Genomic DNA, 7,321 nt, shown 5'->3' with positions numbered 1-7,321 from the left:
GCTGGATTATTTACAAATTTGAGAGAAGTGCCATCTGATTTTAATGTGATGACTTATCAAGGCAAGGACAAGCATGGAAACCAATTAGAGGATATACAAGGGATAAAAAAGAAACGCGAGACACAAAAAATTAGGATGGAAGTCAAACCCACAAAAAGAAAACAAAAAAAGAAATAGGTTGTACAAAAATAGAAATTTCTAACCCAAGCAACAGTGAAGCCAGTGATTTTAAAATATGAATGATTATGTGAAAACATAGAGGAGGCGACATATTGGTCAATATCATCCTGAGGATAGTGGCAGATCTCTGCATTGCCGTAATTTTGGGACATGGAAAGAGCCTCAAATTGATGGTTTTGAATTATCTACTTTGAAACTTCTTTTTGTGTTGATAAATATATTATAATTATCTTGAATTATAAGGCAAGAGAATCACATTGGGACATGCAGAAGATCGGGTTGTTACCCAATACGATGATGGAAATTAATAATCCTGATGAAACCCATAATTATTATTATATGGAATATAATTATAATGTCACTCGGGTGGTTGTTTTTACTTTTATATATATAAGAAGATGTTTACTACTGATGGGGGCAGATATGATTGGAGATCTTGAATAAACTGTTGCATCAGCAAGCTATGTTACCCTATTATGGATGTTGGTTTTAACAATCCAGTGGAAAGACTTCAAGAAGATATTATATGGACTATAAATTTAAAGTTATTGTCTTTTCTTTTTTTATTTAGATATAATGGAATATATATATATATATATTTTTAAGTAGTGTGGGCAGTGAATTAAAGATATCAAGAATTGTTGTGTATGGTAAATTTGTAAGACAGTGGGTGAATAAGCTAGCTACAGACTGATTAGTTTAAGAAAAGGGATTTTTAAGTGATACATTTAGGGGAGTGGAGGATGGATAGAGTGGAATAAATGTTAAATTAGATTTTATGGGGAGCTCGCTTTGAAATGTTATTAAAGTAGGACTTATCGTATAGTTTTAAAGTGGAAGGTGGTTTTGAATTGTTGCAATAATGTATAGATATAAAACACTATTATGCTAAATTAGAAGTTATTTTATAATAGTTATAGTATAATGTGTTTGTTTTTTTTTTGTTTTTTTCTCTTCTTCTTTTCTGAAATGTATGGATAAAGGGGGATTTATAATACTTTTAGTAAGTAAAGGTCAGTATTTTGAGGAGGGAGTAAGTAATCTGTTATGAATTAGGGTTTTTTTTTGTTACGAAGAAGTCACAGGGGGGGAAGGGTGGGGAGGGGGGGTTAGGGAGGGGGGAGGGGGGGGGGAAAGGGGGAAAAATTTGTATTTGAAAACCTTTTCAATAGAAAAAAAAAAGAATTTATCTAACTCTAAAAGGCTTTATAATGTTTTGCTAGAAAGGGATTCAGAAACGGAATTAGTTAAAGATTGTATGATTAAGTGGGCACAAAATTTTGAAGAACCAGTGATGTTGGAAACATGGGAAAAAATTTGGGTTCAGAATGTTAAATTTACACAGTCGCAGAATTTGAGGGAAAATTTTTATAAAATGTTTTATAGATGGCATTTAGATCCTAAAAAGTTGTCATGTATGTACCCTAATGTTCAGCCAAAATGTTGGAGATGCGAATGTTTGGATGCTACGTATTATCATGTTTGGTGGACCTGTAGGAAAGTTAAGGCTTTTTGGATAAAAATATGGTGGGTCATGCAGAATGTTTTGAAGAAAAAAATTCAATTTTCTCCACAATTGTTTTTATTGGGTATAGTTAAGGGTTTTACACGGGGTGAAATAAAATTAATATTGTATATGATAACAGCAGCAAGATTGTTGATAGGTAAATATTGGAAGAATGAAGCTTTGCCTACTATCGAGGAATGGACTTTGAAGATGGCCAGTTTTGCAGAGATGGCGAAGATTTCAGCATATTTAAAAGATTGTTCACAAGAGACTTATGAATGGGAATGGAAAAGGTGGATAGAATATGTTCAGAAAAAATACCAAACTAGAAAGTACCAAATAGCTTTTATTTGAAAACAATGTATTAGAAATATTTTAATGTAAAGAGATAAAGAGGGAAAATTATATAGGGGGAGGGATGGGTTCAGGTATATATATCAGTATTATTAGTTATGAGTACGTAATAGGGAAGTCTGGGGGGGAGGGTTAGGGAGGGTTAGGGAGGACGGGAAGTTTGGGGAGGGAGGTGGGGGGGTGAAAAAAGGGGTGAAAATGTAATTGTAAAACTTTTGCAATAAAAAAAAAAAGAATTTATCTAACTCTGCTAATTCTTTATGGAAGTCATTCCATTTTCAAACAGGTTTCTTGAAAATAAAATGTAAGGCTAATTTGTTTTTCTCCCTTCGTGGAGCTGTGGTGGGTGTGGCACATCCGGCCCATGGGCCTCAAGTTTGGCACCCCTGCATTAAACCCATTGCCTGCGATATTTCACCATATATTGTGTTAGTCCTAAATGGGATTGTATTTCCATGTTTGGGCCTGGTGAACAATTAAACTATTTTGTTTAAAGAGTTTTCAATGTTATATACCACCTAGAGTTATTACTGAGTTGGGCAATTTTAGAAACCAACCAACCAACCAACCAACCAACCAACCAACCAACCAACCAACCAACCAAATAAATAAATAAATAAATAAATAAATAAATAAATAAATAAATAAATAAATAAATAAATAAATAAATAGATAGATAGACTCAATTTTGCTCAATGCATAACTTTACTCATTTTCTAAATCATTTCCCCAAATTGACGTATTGTTGAATAGTAGCTTTGAGAATTATATATTTCTCCAGAATTAGTAAAACAGATAAACAGGAAAAAATAGAAAAAATGCAAAGAAGAGCAACCAAGAGGTTTAAAGGACTAGAGACTAAAATGAAGAGTGATTGCAGGATTTGAGTTTGGCTAATCTAGAGAAGAGGGACACAGTGGCTCAGTGGCTAAGATTCTGAGCGTGTCAATCGAAAGGTCAGCAGTTCAAATCCCTAGTGCTGCATAATGGGGTGAGCTCCCGTTACTTGTCCCAGCTTCTGCAGTTTGAAAGCATGGTGCCACCATCCTGGTTCTCCTTCATCTCCTAGCATCTTTTAATACTATCAATCATGCTCTCCATCTGGACTGCATGAAGACATTAGAGTGTATGGATTCAGCACAATGTTCTGGGTATATTCTCTTCAAGTCCTCGAGAACAGTCAAAATAAAATTCTATCAAACCAAGAAAGAAGTCGCTCGTTCTTCAGTATCATTCTTCAATACTTCTAGTAGTACCATCCGTAGTGTAATAATATATGTGCCAGCCTTGGATCCATCCTTGCACAGATTTCACAGGGCTGCCACAACGGGGGATGGGCGAGCTCAGTGGTGGGATTCAAATAATTTAACAACCGGTCCTCTGCCCTAATGACTGGCTGGGTGGGCATGACCATGTTGGGCATGGCCAGGAGGTGTGACAGGCAGCACTCAGCCTCCTGCACCCCCCTGGGAGCAAAAATGGGCCATGGGGGCGCACTCTCTCCCTGTGCACCGTTTTGGGCCTACTAGGCTCCCTGCAGCCTCCTGGGAGCAAAAACAGGCTGCGGGAGGCTGCACCCCATTTTGGGCCTAGTAGGCCTCCCTGCACTTACCTAGGAGCCAAAACAGGGTGCATGGGGACTTCTGGAATGGGAGGGCAGGGAGGGGCGAGGCCAGCAAGCAATTTAACAACCAGTTCAACGAAACTGGTATGAACCGGTTGAATCCCACCACTGGGTGAGCTGTGGAAACAGGAGGGTAGAGAAGGGAGTTTAGTTATAACAACATTCTTCCACATGAGCTGAAGACCGAGCTGCTGGCACCTAGAGGGGAGTGACTGAAGGTTGGCGGAAGAGAAGAAAGAGGGTAATTGTGGCATGTGATGTGAATGTTGCTAAATGGGGCAGGGTGTGAGTTTTACTGTGGGAAGGGAAAACTGCAAAGTTTCAGATTCGGGGTTTTCCCCGGATGTGCCAACATGACTTCTCTAATAAATTTTTACTTGGATCAACTTTGTTTTTCCTAACTTGGGATGCACTTGAGGTTTTATCCAAAGGTTATCAGCCTTAAGTATATTCTAGCTACAGTGTTTGAATGCTCATGGGAAATTAAAGGCAAATATCCTTAGAGACTGTATTGTAAGATTCTATAAAGAAGAAGAAAATCAACTTTCTATGATGCAATCTTCTGGACATTCTTTAAATGTCGTTAAGGAAATTAATTTTTCATGAAGTCTGCCATTTCCCCTATCCCCACAATATGATGAATCTTTTATTTTTATGTTTCTGCAGAACATTGTTTTGGTGAATGGATGCTGAGATGTAGCAAAAGGCACTTGATAAAGGGAAGGTGGTAATGAAGGAAGAACGAGGCAAGGTAAGTGTAGAGAGCTCTTTAGAATATAATAGAATAACTTTATTGTCACTTTGATTGCACACTGATCGGCATACATTAAAATGAAATTTCGTTGCATACAGCCCTCAAAGGGTCACCTCCTCCAATATACACTACATAAACATGACAAAATAAATAAATAAATAAATAAATACATACATACATACATACATACATACATACATACATACATACATAATTATGCATATACCCACATATATTATATGACACAGAGAAAAACACAGACTACTTCGGATGAATAGAATAGAATAGAATAGAATAGAATAGAATAGAATAGAATAGAATAGAATAGAATAGAATAGAATAGAATAGAATTTTTTATTGGCCAAGTGTGATTGGACACACAAGGAATTTGTCTTTGGTGCATATGCTCTCAGTGTACATAAAAGAAAAGATACGTTTGTCAAGAATCATAAGGTATAACACTTTTTTTAAAAAAAATTGATTTATATGCCGCCCTTCTCCAGAGACTCAGAGCAGTTTACAATGCGCTAAGCAATAGCCTTCATCCTTTTTGTATATTTATACAAAGTCAGCTTATTGCCCCCACAATCTGGGTCCTCATTTCACCTACCTTTGAAAGGATGGAAGGCTGAGTCAACCTTGAACCTGGCGAGATTCGAACCTGCAGTAATTGCAGGCAGCTGGTCTTAATAACAGGGTGCTTTAGACCACTGTACTACCAAGGCTCCATAATGACTTAATGATAGTCATAGGGTACAAATAAGCAATCAAATCGTATTAGGAAGCAATCAATATAAATTGTAAGGATACAAGCAACAAAGTTACAGTCATACAGTCATAAGTGGAAGGAGATGGGTGGTGGGAACGATGAGAAGATTAATAGTAGTGCAGATTTAGTAAATAGTTTGACAGTGTTGAGGGAATTATTTGTTTAGCAGAGTGATGCGTTCGGGGAAAAAATGTTCTTGTGTGCAGTGCTCTATAGCATCATTTTGAGGGTAGGAGTTGAAACAGTTTATGTCCAGTTTATGTGAGGGGTCTGTAAATATTTTCACAGCTCTCTTTTTGACTTGTGCAGTACACAGGTTCTCCATGGAAGGCAGGTTGGTAGCAATTGTTTTTTTCTGCAGTTCTAATTATCCTCTGAAGTCTGTGTCTGTCTTGTTGGGTTGCAGAATCAAGCCAGACGGTTATAGAGGTGCAGATGAGAGACTCAATAATTCCTCTATACATGTACATGGAGAGAAAAACAAATCTTGCGAGTTTACCAGACGGATGGCATAAGAAGCAAAGCTGTTACAGAATTTGGTAGTCCTGCTAAAAATACTTTGAAACCTCCCAGAGGTGAGCAACAGAAATAGATCCTAAAGTGGGTGTATTGGGTCTCTAAAAATGCTTTGAGCTCTAAGCACATAGTGCTTATAAGCAGTATCCTGATTAACAGGAAGCGAGCTTCCTAATATCTTCTCAGCTGCCCTTACCACTCTTTGTATGGACTTTCTATCTGAAACCCACAACTGAAATATACCAAAAAATGTTCATTTTACTTCTGTCTAGTACTTAGATTTTAGGAAAAGCTGGAGACTTTTTTTCTTAATGCTTTCCAAACTGCTTCCTTCACTTCATTGTTCCTAATGGTGTAAGTATTAAGTAATACTAATTAAGTAATAATTAAGTAAATAAGTAATAATTAAGTAAGTAAAGATTAAGTATCGGGACAACTATACTATTCACCACAGAAACAATCTTGATTCTATTGAAGGAAGACTCTGTTAGGTCCATCTTTTTTAGAACGAGCATATGGAATAGAATTTCACTGCAAAAATGACCACGATTTGCTAGCCTATATTCAAATCCACTTCCACAGAGAGAGAAACATGATTGCTATTGTATTTCTAGAGTCCTTTATCTATTTCATATTTCTATCACATCCTATATTTGGTTTTTCAGTGTTTTTCAGTCTTTCCTAGATAATAAATAACATAGAGAAAGTTGTTGCAGAGAAGTATGGGATTTTGGGATCCCATAATTCTAGTTTCCAAGTTCTAATTTGTGGGCTTCTTGATGCTCTCAGAGCTTGGAGGTGTTTTTGCAGATGTTTAATTACCAAACTGGGTAACATCATTGATGCACTGATCAATCAATCAGAGTAGAGCTGGAAAAGACCTTCAAGGTCTTCTAATCCAACCCCCTGCTCTCATGGTGAATCCACAACTTCTGAAGGCAAACTGTTCCACTGGTTAATTCTTCTCACTGTTGGGAAGTTTCTCCTTAATTCGAGGCTACTTCTCTCCTTGATTAGTTTCCCCCCATTGCTTCTTGTCCTGCCCTCTGTTTCTTGTCCTGCTCTCTGAATTGAAAAATAAGTTGACCTCCTCTTCTTTGTGGCAACCTTTCAAATACTTGAATACTGCTGTCATGTCCACCCAGTTCTTCTTTTCTCTAGACCATCCAAACCCAAATCCTGCAACTGTTCTTCATATGTTTTTGAAGAAAGCTGATGATCTTACCTAGTTCAGTAATGAGGCATCTGTAAGAAAATCTCCAGGCTGTGAAGCAGGGACTTCACAGTTCAACCATGAGGTACAATTAGGTGATACCTTGCTCAACTGTGAGAGGGATCTTGGAGTCCTAGTGGACAATCATTTAAATATGAGCCAGCAATGTGCTGCAGCTGCCAAAAAAGCCAACACAGTTTTAGGCTGCATAAACAGAGGGATAGAATCAAGATCACGGGAAGTGTTAATACCACTTTATAATGCTCTGGTAAGGCCACACTTGGAAACCAGTTTTGGTCGCCACAATGTATTGTTGAGACTCTAGAAAGAGTGCAGAGAAGAGCAACAAAGATAATTAGGGGACTGGAGGCTAAAACATATGAAGAATGGTTGCAGGAATTGGG

This window comes from Pantherophis guttatus, chromosome 4, assembly GCF_059756535.1.
Source record: "Pantherophis guttatus breed Tessera chromosome 4, ASM5975653v1, whole genome shotgun sequence".
NCBI classification, from domain to species: Eukaryota; Metazoa; Chordata; class Lepidosauria; order Squamata; family Colubridae; genus Pantherophis; species Pantherophis guttatus.
This window is presented reverse-complemented; position numbering follows the sequence as displayed.